This window comes from Lolium perenne, chromosome 6, assembly GCF_019359855.2.
Source record: "Lolium perenne isolate Kyuss_39 chromosome 6, Kyuss_2.0, whole genome shotgun sequence".
Classification (NCBI taxonomy): Eukaryota; Viridiplantae; Streptophyta; class Magnoliopsida; order Poales; family Poaceae; genus Lolium; species Lolium perenne.
In genome coordinates, this window is record NC_067249.2 from 50333717 (window position 1) to 50346760 (window position 13044).

Here is a 13044-nt window from a genome sequence, read left to right on the forward strand (position 1 = left end):
TCACCACATGCAATCTAAAGCATCGCATCCGACTACAAAACCACCGGCCTGAACAATCTCGCATCGTTGCGTCTTTCACCTCAAAGGCACAACAAACAAGATATACTCTAGAATAGGCCATGACAAGCATCAACACATGCAGCAAGCACAAAGCATGTTCAAAAGCCAAGTATTGTTTTTCCATATAAAAATATAAAGCCGGGCAAATATGAAGCATCAAATTCAGAAAAATTATTTCAAGCATTGCAAGATAGTGACACATAATTAACACCAAAGTTTCAAGTCCTAATCATTACCATCCAGAGTAAAATAAGTATACTTGTTGATACTTTTACACGTGCTGATCTAATCTACAATAGTAGTGACAAAAGAATATGTGTGTTTGATGTCCACATGTTATGCAAAGTTGTCTACATAGAAGATTAAGCTTTAAAACAACTCAATCATATAATAGTGTCTTAATTTGTTCACAGCCGAATAGAAACAGAGAAACAAAGTAAGAATGGAAGGTAAAATTACAAGCAATTTAGTCACCATAACAATGGCACGGGAAAGAGAAATTATGAAGGAGACAGGGCTGAGAAGGTATTGTCCAATGCCGATAGAACCATGCACAAAACGCACGATTGGGCAAACATATATAGGACGCCTCCAGTGGTGTCACAGACTCAGACCACTCGTGGGGCAGGTTGCCCAGCGACACCAAAGCAGTCTACTTGTACAGATGAAAAAGGGATTAAAATAAAAAATGTGGAAGACGAAGGCGCAACTGTATGTGAGCAGCTCGACCGATGGCCCGGCTAGACTGTTTGCTGGATCAGCAGAGCACCGCAACCACTGCTGTGGAATTCTCATCAGACATATGGTGCAAGATCCCCATCGGCAACCTGACAAAAAAGCCATGAAGAAATGAATTCAACCGCGCCCAAGGAGGTACCTTTCGATGCCCATTGTAGAGATGGATGAAATCAAACATCTTGCCAGGCGACTACACTCGTGCACGCTTAGAAGCTCACTTGACTGACCTCAACCCCCACTGCAAATATAACTTGTACATTAGACTGGATACTTGTGTCTGCATAAACGTGAATCTAATGGTAGTACTAATTATGCACTTTGCACATCAATTAGAATTTGTAGAAGTTGGTGGTATTTAAGAATCATATCCAGAGTGTATCATACCAAATCATGATTAATGCCCATGAAATAATATAGTGCTCTCATACTTAAAAAATATTTACTTGGCATACAAACAATTCATTGGTCCCTTAGAAAACCAATTCGTAGTGAAATTACCGTAAGAACCACAGGTACACAAGGAATGTCATCTGATGTCAAACACTAGGGAATATAAGCAGGAGGTTTATTACTGTCACAAGCCAAAATGTGCATACTAAGATATTCCATGTAGTTTTTGCCTCCCAGATTCCATTGTAAGTAAGTACACTCGCCTTCCTGTTAATTATAAAGTCACATCTGACTTGTCTCTTCGCAGAAAATCATATGATACAGTGAACACCTCAATGCCAAATACTACGAGCAGTTAACAACACACTCAGTTTGAGCATTTGACAAGACCAAAAGGAAAGCACGAGTTGCATCAGTATCACACACATTCAAATGTTTTTCTCATCAATACATCAATGCATGCAAATGCTTTTATCTACTGCATACACATTTAGGAAAAAAGATGAATTTTTAGCAAGAATAAATGGATGAATGAGAGAGACCTGACTTGCAGCAGCAAATCCGAGTGGTGGCCAGCGGTATGAGTAGGTAGCTTGAAGGACCAGAAGATCAAATGGGTGGTCGCCCAACAGCAGCTCCGGCCGGACTGCTAGCAGAAGTAGCTGGGGCAGGCGGACAACTAGGCCATCCTTCGTGCCTCCCTCCGGATCGAGCCCCTTATGCTGGCCACGGTTCATAAGCTATCACCTGTTAAACAAAGGGTGCAGCAATTTACCATGAATTGACTATTCAGCATAGAAAAGAATACATGATTTCAAGGAATAAAAATCACCGCGAGAAAACATCTACCAGGATACACAAACATATAAATATAAAGCCAGGAAAATTTCTGGTTGTATATAAATATAAAGCCAGCCAAATTTAAAGCGTTAAATTCATAAAATATATATCTCGATTACCTAGTGGGAGAGAATCGCAGGTATGGCCAGCACAGAAACGACACCGCCTACCAAACATACATGTGTAAGACAAGATAAACATGCAATTGCTAATATAAATTAATGGTCATTTCAGGTGGCGGCCCGGTGTGTGCTCTGGCTGGTTTGGCGGCCGCGGTGGCCGCGAGGGCGGCATGGTGGCTAGACCGGGGAGCTCGCGCTGCTACGGCCGATGCCTCGGTCTTGGACACCTGTGTTGGCGTCCGTCGAAGCTCCCTCTCTGTGGCGGTTGGTGGGGGCCGCAGAGCTCTTCTCGGTGAGCTTGGTCGGCAGCAATGGTGCGGCTCGGCTCTTCAGCCCCGCGCGGTGCGGGTGGTGGCAGCGGAGCTCCCGGGCTCCTTGGTCTGGTTGTGGTGGCGGTGGTGGCTTGTGTGTGGCGGTGGCGCCGCTTACGCGCATGAGGTGTGTCTGCGGAGTGCGGGCTGGCAGCGGTTTCGGTCTTCGTCTCGCTATCCGGCCGCATGAGGGCGTGGTGGCTCATTTGCTCCGGGCGAAAGCCTGACCGCGCGGCATCTGTGGATGTCACCGTCCTTCTTGGGGGGGGGGGGGGGGGCGGTCGTGGAGCTTTACGACCTTCGCTGCCTTGGGTTCACATCTTCGGGTGAAAGCCTAGATCCCGCGGGATCGGACGACGGCGTCGATTCTTTGTCGTGTCCCCTCTTGAGGGCGTCGTCTTGAAGTTGATGATCCCCTTCGCGCCCTCCTGCGGCCTCGACACACAGGGCATCTAGGTTGGCAGGAGGTCAACCGGAGATGAGGGTGTTCCGGGTGGAGACTTGAGAGGCAACGACGATGGTGGTGACCAAGGTCTGGTTGCGGCAAGGTCATGTTAGTCGGCTCCGTTCCGGCGTGTTCGAATGTCTTCGTGGTGGTCTCTTCTTGTTGTGAAGTCGAAGCCACCCTCGGGCGGTGTGCGATGATCTTCGAGGGGTGGTCCGGTGAAGGTCCTATTCGACGCTTGTCTTGCGCATCTCCTCTCCGAGGCTCGGTTGGCATAGGCCGGCTTGAGCTTCTTAGCTTTTGTGGGTAGCCAGGGTGGCTGGGTGTCCCCTTGTGGCGGGGTGTGTGGTCTTGGGTGTGCTCTGGCACTGTTGTTGTTGGTTTTTGCCCGATTTTCTCCTAAAAATCGGGCACCTTTCTGCTTTATGAATGAATGAGGCAAAGCTTTTGCCTCCGTTTACAAAAAACCAATGCCCTGACCCTAACACAAGACACGCAAAAATAAGCAAGGCCAAGAAACAATGCTACCAATCTTAAATATGTGGGTGATATGCATGTCAACTGAGTAGTCCTGGCATGCCAAGTCGAAAAAATGACGGGACCAAGCGGGTAGATACTCCTTCAACAAAACAATGAGAATTAAATTTGGATAGTTGTGCGATAGAGACAAATTTGCATCCAAGAACCATCAATACTATAGTTTCCATCAGTAGTTAATTAGAGAGAGCTCCTCGATTGTACAATCAAGTTCCTAATGCTAGAATATGAGTGCACCTATAAGCTTCATTGGCTTGAATACAATTGAGCAAGGTAACAATGTCATGACCCTCACACAAGACACGAAAATTATGCAAGACCAAGAAACAATGCTACCAATCTTAAATATGTGGGTGATATGCACGTCAATTGAATAGTCCTCGCAGGTCAAGTTGAAAAAAAATGACGGGACCAAGCGGGTAGACACTCGTTCAACAACACAATGAGAATTAAACTAAGATAGTTGTGCGATAGGGACAAACTTGCGTCCAAGAACCATCAGGGTATATATCAAAGTAGTATCCAACGTTGGAGAAAAAAGCTTAAGCTTCAAATCTGAACAAAGTTGTTGCAATCCTAATATTGTAATTGATGTCCTCGATCCAGTAATACATACATATTTACACACCAATCATATATAACCAGTGATGCATACATATGTTAGTTCAGAATAAAAAAAACCAAAGCCAAAAAAGAAGAACATGTTTTTTTTGGTTGTTCCTGCACACAAGGAAATGAACAAATTCCGAGATCGATTTGCACTATGGGGAGGACAAGTAAATCATGTTCAACTAAATAAACGTTCATTTCCTTAGCATGAAGCAAAGCATAATCAATGACACAATTGGTAGGTAACTACTCCATTCCAGCAAAAGAAAACAAAAGATAAATAAGACCAGTAAGGTCATATTGATCAGCTCATGGTAAAAGAGCACAAGTATGTCCTTCCTTTAGTTCTTATCAGAGAGGGAAGCGGGAGACACATTACCACGAGTCCCCCCCCCCCCTCTTCGCGCATCCTCATTGGAAACAGAAGAACAATGTCACACATCTCTGAGCTTTGATGCTCCAAACCTCAAACATAGTTACATAAATGTATTAGTGGATACTCACTGCGTTCCATATTAGTTGTCGCAATGCAAGATCAAGTGGAAATATGGAGCGGAGGTAGTACCAAATAATGTAAGATCAAGTGGAAATATGCATTATCCTTATAAGACCAAATGGCCATAGTAAATTAACTACGCAGGAATGGATGAAATTATGAAGGATCATATACACCACAACACTGCACGCCAAAGTCCAATTCCTTGTTTAGTTCAGCTTGCCATGAAAATGCTTGTGCAGTGTTCAACTACACAAGGAATTGGACTGCAATTCTACTTAATAACATTGCATTTATATAAACAAAAGGGCCAGAAATGCACAGGGAATTTAAAGAGAACCAATCCTTAATATATTATCAGTGCTATTGGCAAAGACTAACTTTCAGTTAACACTATATAAACCAAATAGTTAAGAATCTATACTTCAGTAGATAACTGAAATTATGAAAGGTTTAGTAAACCACTATCCATGGAAAACTCTTATTCCCTGTTCAATACAACATGCCATGAAATCATGTTAATTCTCTTGCAATTGCAAAATCCCCGAAAAAGGTAATTGCAGAACGGATTTAAATATAAACATTACGGACTGGATTTAAATATAAACAATATGTCAACTTATCATGCTATTTGCATAGAGAAAACCCAACTTTCAGTTAACACTATATAACCAAAAATTATTAGTCTATATCAAGCTGGCAAACACAGACATTTTCAGCAAAAAAATCAAAATTGATTTCCAATCAATTGCCATAGGCAGCGATACCATCCACATTCCACGAGAAAATTGACATGGCAGCCAGTGAATCAAAAAAAGTGATCCAATTGACAAACCACTGCACGCCTGTGGGTCTAGTAAATATGCATGCTCATATAGCCATCAATGTATAGTGTGTTAACACTGTTGTTTAAACCTTAACTATAATTTGTAGTTGAAGTCAAATCATAGAAATAGGTAAGCTAATCTAAACCTATCGTGCATCTTACCGGTATAGCACTAATGAACCTACAACTCTGTATCACATAACAATTTTAGAGCATCAACCACCATCCAACCTCGCTCATCAGCAGAAAAATATAAAACCAACGACAATGCAACACAAATGTTTCCAACTACTATGGAGCTGCATCATCTCCAAGAATATACCATAGAAAACACTTATTAAAAAGTAGTGAAACACACAGAGTTGACTCTAGTTTCAAACTACAGCAACAACCACAAAAGTGATACATGTTTGCCAAGCGTGACTCTCAAAACATAGAGTAGCGTGCAATACCTCCCCAACACTCGGAAAACAGTACAACCATGTCATTTGCAATCAAGAAGTACTTCCAGAAACCTAGTGAGTAGGGCAACACCAGGTCATTGGCAAGTTTCTACCTCCAATACCCCACTTGTGGGCTGATCATGTCCTTCAAATGCATTTCGACGCCATGAACTGTGTTGGAAAGAAAAGCAATCAGAATGTAGTTAAAATAAAAACTTATATACAGTCTTATCACGCATAGGTTATTTCAAAACAGAAAATCAGCATACAAATATTACAGTTTTGGCTAAGTGTACTGAATAGTTTATCTATATATGCATTTATTTAATCAGCAAACATGTACTGCAGATTTATTCATGAGTATTAATACAGAAGGACATAAGTATATCTACCAAACCAGATCACGATGAAAGGTCGATCTTGAGGATCGGTATAAAAATCAGCTCAACACCTTGAGGGTACACACATGCTGAACTAGTTTGATATGGTTAGGTCCAAATTATCTACAACCTTCTCTGCAACTGCTGAATTGCGATGCACGAGAAGCAGCCAAAACAACTAAAATTTTGAAGTAAAAGACGGCAGAAGAAACCGTACAATGGGTTGTAGTAGCCGTTCTTGTCCCCGGCGTCGTCCGACTGGATGGAGGTAGTCATTCCTGAACTCTGATCCCCGCCGCTGTCCATCCCCGCTGTCATCGCCGCCTCAGGGTTGTACCACCATCCTAAGCTACCTAGGCCTTGACCTCATACAAACACCAAAAGGAAAACAGTGAGACCTCCTACCCACCATAGTCTAGAGCAGAGCAAATAAATATGAGATGACTTTCAGCAGGCAGTCCTACAATTAGCAGATGGCAAAGAAGCATGTCAAATGTAGTAATAGTTCCATTATCATCTACTACTATCCTATAATCAGAATCAAACACCAGCAAGCAAATAGACGGCCCTGAAAAGACACCGGCGAAGACTCCACAAAGGGGAAATTTTGACCATGCTGAACGGCGGCTGTGGTTGGGCCCCTCTCCGGCCGCATCGATGGCCTTCCTGCCTTCCGGCGACCTCGTGAAGACGCCGGCAAAGGGGAACGGCGGTCAAATTTTGGCCTTGATGTCGATGAAGTCGTGCTGAACAACGTCGTCTGCGGTGGGGTTTGGGGGCGAACGATGTGGATGTCCAGCTTCAGATGCGGAGCGTGGAAGTGCCGCTCGGACGGCCCTGAAAAGACGCCGGCGAAGACTCCGCAAAGGCGTCAGAGCTGGGGATTGGGGCAAGCTTCTCCGGGTCGAGGATGTGCCCCGCCCAGCTTTCATATGCAGTGCTCACGGCCGCATACAGGGCCTACATACCATCGGGCGACCCGGCGAAGACGCCGGCGGCGCGTCAGAGCTCGCGAGCAGCGGCGACCTTGCACGCGGCTCCTGTCGGGGATGGCCAGCAGCGGCCCCTTATGATGTGGACGAGCAGCGGTTCCCATGGCCGGTAAATCGACGGCATGGCCCAGCCGAAGGCGAACCGGAACCGCGCGAGACCGGGGCCCGTCGTCCTCCAAGCCGGTCGGCAGTCCCGTTGCCAGGTTTAGGTGAAATCTGCGATTGGAGGGCAGGTGATGCAGCGGTAGCAAGGAAATGAGCCGAGACCCGAGGGTGAGGAGACGGAGCTGCGCCGGCGGGAACGAGGTTGGGTGTGGCCGGCAAGGGCCAGGAACCGCAGATGGATACTTCGGAAGATAGGGGCTGGTCGAGCGGAGTGACAGAGATCGGAGCGAGCTGGATCCGATTTCATTTGCCGGAAATGAATCGACTGAGGTCCGTTGGGACTTGGAAAAACAGCAGGCTCCATAAACTCAACATTAATTGTTTTCGAGAATACAAAAAAACTCAACAGTTAACATTAATTTGACACCGAGGCTCGTTGGGGCTAGAGATGGATCGGATTTCATTTGTCTCGCCCCACAACCTATTTGTATGTAGCAATGTTTTCTTGATCAAGTTTCAGCACCGATCATTCACGAACAGCAAAGCTCATGTTTGTTTGGGATCATAAGATAGAAGCAAGACATATACTCCTTCCGTCCATATAATACCATTATGGATCCTTGCATAAGCCTAGCCAGTTCGAAGTAAGACTATAAAAAAATGTCAGGTTTGTCGCATGCTCGTGCGCTCCTGCGCCATGTTGGATCAAGATGGTGACAAGCGCGCCAAGACCATCGCGCTCTAGGCGGCAGGGACATTGTTGCATCGGGACTAGCCGGCATGCAGCTCACGACATCCATACCTCGTCTTTGCCACCATTCGCCGGTGGTGCACCACCATGCCCACTCATAGCCCGCCACACAATCGTCTATCTTCATCACACCTGACTTGTTGGTAGCTCGTGGTGTCATCAAGACCACTGATGGGGGCATACCCGGTCTTCACCATCCCATCGACGAAGGCATAGCTGATGCACAATGTCAAATGTATATGATATGAAATTATATGTTATGATGATTCCAATAACATTACTTTGGTACTATAAAGTTGATATAACATTGATTTAGTTTTAAACATTTGATATATTTTGCTATACACCTAATCAACTTAACAAAGTTTGACTTTTGCCGAAAATTATATGCAACATATAATTTTCGGACCGAGGGAGTATGTGCTTGTTTCATTGGAAATCAGAGAAAAGACCAATAAATTTTTTGAAACGAACGGATCGCTGGATTTCGTGTCGACGGTTCGGATGGGCTTCTCTAGGGACGATTCTCACGAGGCGGTTTTTTGTGGATCTCATTGGCCGAAATGCGGATTGATCGTGACTTTTTGTTGCCCCATAGGCTGGTGCCCTCCCGTTAATTAAATTGTCTTAATTAAGTTTGTTCAAAAAAGTTTTGTGTTAATTAAGCTTGCCTTTCCAACTGATGCGCTTCCTCTAGTTAAGTGTTTGCCTTAATTAAACTTGCATGCTCAGGGGTGACGCACAAAAATATTCTTGATTCATTCTATTTTTTTATTGTTACTAGACACGTTGAACATACTCTAGTACTTCACAACTTTCAAGTACTCCATATGCATGGTAGCTATATAGCACGAGCACGAGTATGACGATCATGTCATGGACGGTAATCAACCAAGCATCAATCAAGACATGTTGACTGACTTCCACCATAGCCCATGGCCTTGCTCGAAAGATGATGTTGACATGACCTCGATAACCTTTCCCTTGAACCCGTTGTTCTTTCTGTGATGCTTGGACACAAGCCACCGTCACAAGGATTGGACAAACGGCTAGCATAAACGATGTCTCCAAAAAGCAAGTGGCCATCGCGGCGAAACCGTGCACCGCATATATTTGAACCGTGGAAATATGCATGCTGAAATACTCTTGATGGTCGTTGCCACGATTGCCACTCCCAGATTCCTGTACCATATCCTACGGACAGGAAGCAAAACCTAACCCATGTGTCGCCTCACCCTAGGCAACACGGGGGGCGACCCTGCCGCCGGTGCTCGAGCCCCTCTCTCCTCGCCCCCTCCTCCTCTGCCACCGTCGGTGGACCCGCCGGGCGAAGGCAGCGACGGCGGTGGGGGCCTTTGACTCCTTCGTGTGGCAGTGGTGGTTGCTCCTCTAGCGGCGGTGTGGTTTCCGGTGGCCGCGGAGCTCAGGGTGACCGCGCCATGGCGTCGGCTGAGGGGTGGCGCGGCCTCACTGCGGTGGAGGCCCCCGCTGCCATGGATCCGATCTTGGCATGTGCAGGTTTGCAGATCTGGGCTATGATGACGAGCACGCGTGGTGGCGCCTTCAGCGTCGGTTGCAGGGCATCGTGGTGGTGCTGGTGGCCTGCCAAGTGGCGGTAGGCTAGGATCCCCACCGCCTAGCTCCGTTTTCGGTGTTAGTTGGGCGATTGGCAGCGACCCTCCTGCTCGGCCGATGGCCATGGCTCACCTCTTGTCGTTGGTAAGGACAATGCACTCCTTTCTGCGCGCGCCCAGCGGATTTGGGGTCGATGGCAGGGCCGAGAGAAATCCTTGTGTGATGCTGATGAGGGTGACACCCAAGGGCGTCGTCACCTTCTTGGAGGCATCATCATGGCACTATTTGTGCTTCTCCTTCCCGACCACCAGGGGAAACCCTAGTTTCGGCCATCAGAACAGGTGGCGGCGCAGATGTGTTGTCTCCCTTCTTGGATATGTCGTCTAGGTGGTTCATGGAGATCTCGGTGCACCTGATGGAGTCTTTGTCGGTTGCAGCCTAGAGCTGGGCGTCCGGGGCGCTATGTACACCTTCACCGGAACTTCATGGTCGTCGCTACCTCCGGTCTGGTTCGGTCCCTCCGTTCTCTCTCAGACCCTTAGGCTCTGGTGGAAATATGTGGCGGCTTGGGTCATCTTGGAGTTGCAGTCGACCTCCTAGAGTTCCATCCTTCGTCTGTGACGCGGCCTAGAAGCTTTGTGCATCGCCTCCTCACCATTCTTGGCGGGTGACGGTGCAAGGCGTGTACTTGCCGGTTAGCTTGTGTGGGAAGTGTTGTTAGTCATGTGGTGTTGCGTTTGTATTGTGGTGCCCTTTGGGCGTTGTACCGGCAGTCTTGCATGGTCTGCATGGTCTCTTCTTCTATGTGATTGATACACCTTATAGGGTGTATTCTCGAAAAAATATCCTACGGGCACCAACAGGTTATGAGCAGCTACCATCTTGTTATCGTATATCTTTCGTGCTCTATAGCTACCATGGATCGGCGTGATGCCCCTCCCGTTACGTCTCATATTGTCATATGTTATATCGGATCTCGTCGTGCTTGGTATCAATGGACTCCGACGAGGTTCCCTCGATCTTTCAGGCTACATATGTCGATCAACGTCTTGGCGGTCTGTGCTAGAGGGCGGTGGCCAGCGGGCGTACTGTGATATGAAGAGCTGCTACCAAGAAAGGGCTGCTTATGACTATTATGTTTTGTAGGGGACTTTTTTTTTAATTTAAGGTGTAATTTGTTTTTCTTTGATTAATAGATGTACCAGAACATTTTGGAGAAAGAAAAGAAAAAGAAGCTATGGGTGCATATGCTCCCTATATTTTGAAATGCATCTTACTTATATTTTAAATTTCAAAAAAATTGAAACAAAAAATTCATACGTACATCTTCACTTGCTACGCGCTCACAAAGTCGTTTCATAAAAAATCAACTTATCGTGTGACGTACGTAAAAAAGATAAAATTCAGTGCTAAAAATAATGCTTTTCACATGATAAAGTTTCTCCTTTTTACATAGACCACAAAAAAACATTGGTTTTTCGTGAAACTTGGCGAATGCACATACATTATGGAGATGTACATGTAAAGAAATTTATCCAAATTTTTTGACATTTCGAAATATGCTTTTTTGGTAGAGGGAACATACGCACCCGGGAGCCGAATTGAATTTCCGTACTTACTACCAGTAATAACTCGGGCTAACTTTTCAAACTTGGTTGGTTTGTGTAGCAAATGAAGGCAACGCATTGGGACCTAGCGAAATTTGAGGAGAAAACGAAGCGACCAGATGAGGTGGAGATGATCCACTCGCGAATCAATCATAATACTCTCTCTCTCTCTCTCTCTCTCTCTCTCTCGATTATATCGAAAATTAAAAGAAGTCATCGCAATGGCGCGACCCAACTCAACCAACCACACTTTGGCTCACTCGATTCCCCTCGCGCGCGACTCCTCTTCCTCCGTCCCGGCGCCGGCCACCGCCTCCTCGCCGGCCGACCCAGCTCCTCCGCCGCTCCCCGGCCATCCCCCACCCACCCAATCCCCTCCGCCTCCTACAAACCCTAGACGGCGATCCTAAAATCTTCGATCCCCTTCCCATTCCGCCGGCAGGCCTCGCCCCGCCCACCAGCCGCTCCTCCCTCTACACCTAATGGGTCCTCGCTTCTGGACGCCGTGGCCGTACTGGTGGAGCCGTCCAGCGGCGTCGCCGGCGCCGTGATGTTGACCACTGCAGGTGCTGATGCAGGTATGAGCTATGCCCAACCCTCATCCCCCACTCGTCTTCTTCCCAACTCAATCTCAAAAATCGATTTTTTCTTGAGCAGCCTGAGGAGAATCAGACTTTGCCGCCCTCCTGCTGCACGAGTCGTCTCTGACCCGCTGCTGCCGTCCACGACTAGGACATGCTGCTGCACTCCACATCCCCAACGAGCTGCTTGCTGCCCGTGAGGTCCCTCTCCTCCTCCCAAGTTACTTTTGCTGAAAATGTTTCTTTTCATTCATGTTGAGTGTGTAGCTAGTAGATAAATAATGCATGTATGGATGGAAATCAGTGTGTACGTACGTAGGTAGTCAGTGCACAGGAAATTGATGTGCTCATTTTGGTTGATTTTATTGCTGCTTAATTATGCGCATAAACAATGCTAAAAACTTGCACAATTTCAGGCTGACGGGCGTGAGGCCAGGGTACCGGCCTTGGGTGGTGTTCCCATGTTGGTGGTGCCCTCCGGTGGTGTTCCAGTTGTGTTGATGGTGCCCTCCGGTGGTGATGTCCACCGGAGCTCCTGATGTTGCTCTCCTTGAACGGCAACGACGATGCCGGAAACGAGCTGCTGCTGATTGACACCCCTGCCACGACAAGGAGGATTGAGCGTATCAATATGAAGTCAAGTCTGTGTCTTGCTGGTCTTGTGTGAATGTGTGGTAATATTTTCTTGCAGGTTTAAGAGTAGGCATACAAGTCCAGAAAAAGTGAATTACAGATTCATCAATAGTTGTGCATTATGCGTGTAATGCTACTGGATTTCCCTTTTGTTTAATAGTATTCTTTAACCAAGGCTTATGTTGTGGTCAGTTTAAATGCACTGCTTATCAAGTTGAAACCCTCCTCCAGAACTTGTGTGCAAAGGCAGTAGATAGAGCATGCATGTATAGATGAGCACGTATTTGTTTCAGTTCTTTGAATACTTGTGTGCAAAGGCAGTAGATGTCTAGGCACTAGTATGTGCTCAATTGTTTTGATTATTTGTTTGATATGCATAGGCAATGCTGAAATCTTTCGTGTTTTTCAAGGTTGAAAGCATATCGGAGGAGGAGCTGAAGGCCGCGAAGCAGGGGTACCAGGAGGCCGTGTCGAAGGGGAACGGGAAGTAGGAAGCACTGTGGCGAACGCCATCGGAGACATCCACAGTGCATGCGGTGAGCCGCTCGGGTGGCTGCGAATCGACTACACGGTCTCCGTTAAGAACAGCATCGCCCCACTCCC

General features: G+C 46.6%; 2 long non-coding RNA genes across 2 annotated transcripts; one reads left to right on the top strand and one right to left on the bottom strand.

Annotated features, from left to right (window-relative positions):
• Positions 1-5653: 5653 nt before the first annotated feature.
• On the bottom strand, positions 5654-7565 carry LOC139829813 (uncharacterized). Its single transcript, XR_007856036.2, has 2 exons — positions 6415-7565; positions 5654-5988 (listed from the first exon to the last, which is right to left on the bottom strand). It is a non-coding gene; the product is annotated as an uncharacterized lncRNA (long non-coding RNA).
• Positions 7566-11397: 3832 nt separating this feature from the next.
• Positions 11398-12967, top strand: LOC139831915 (uncharacterized). The gene is made up of 4 exons (XR_011746313.1): positions 11398-11805; positions 11885-12009; positions 12225-12482; positions 12852-12967. It is a non-coding gene; the product is annotated as an uncharacterized lncRNA (long non-coding RNA).
• Positions 12968-13044: the final 77 nt, after the last annotated feature.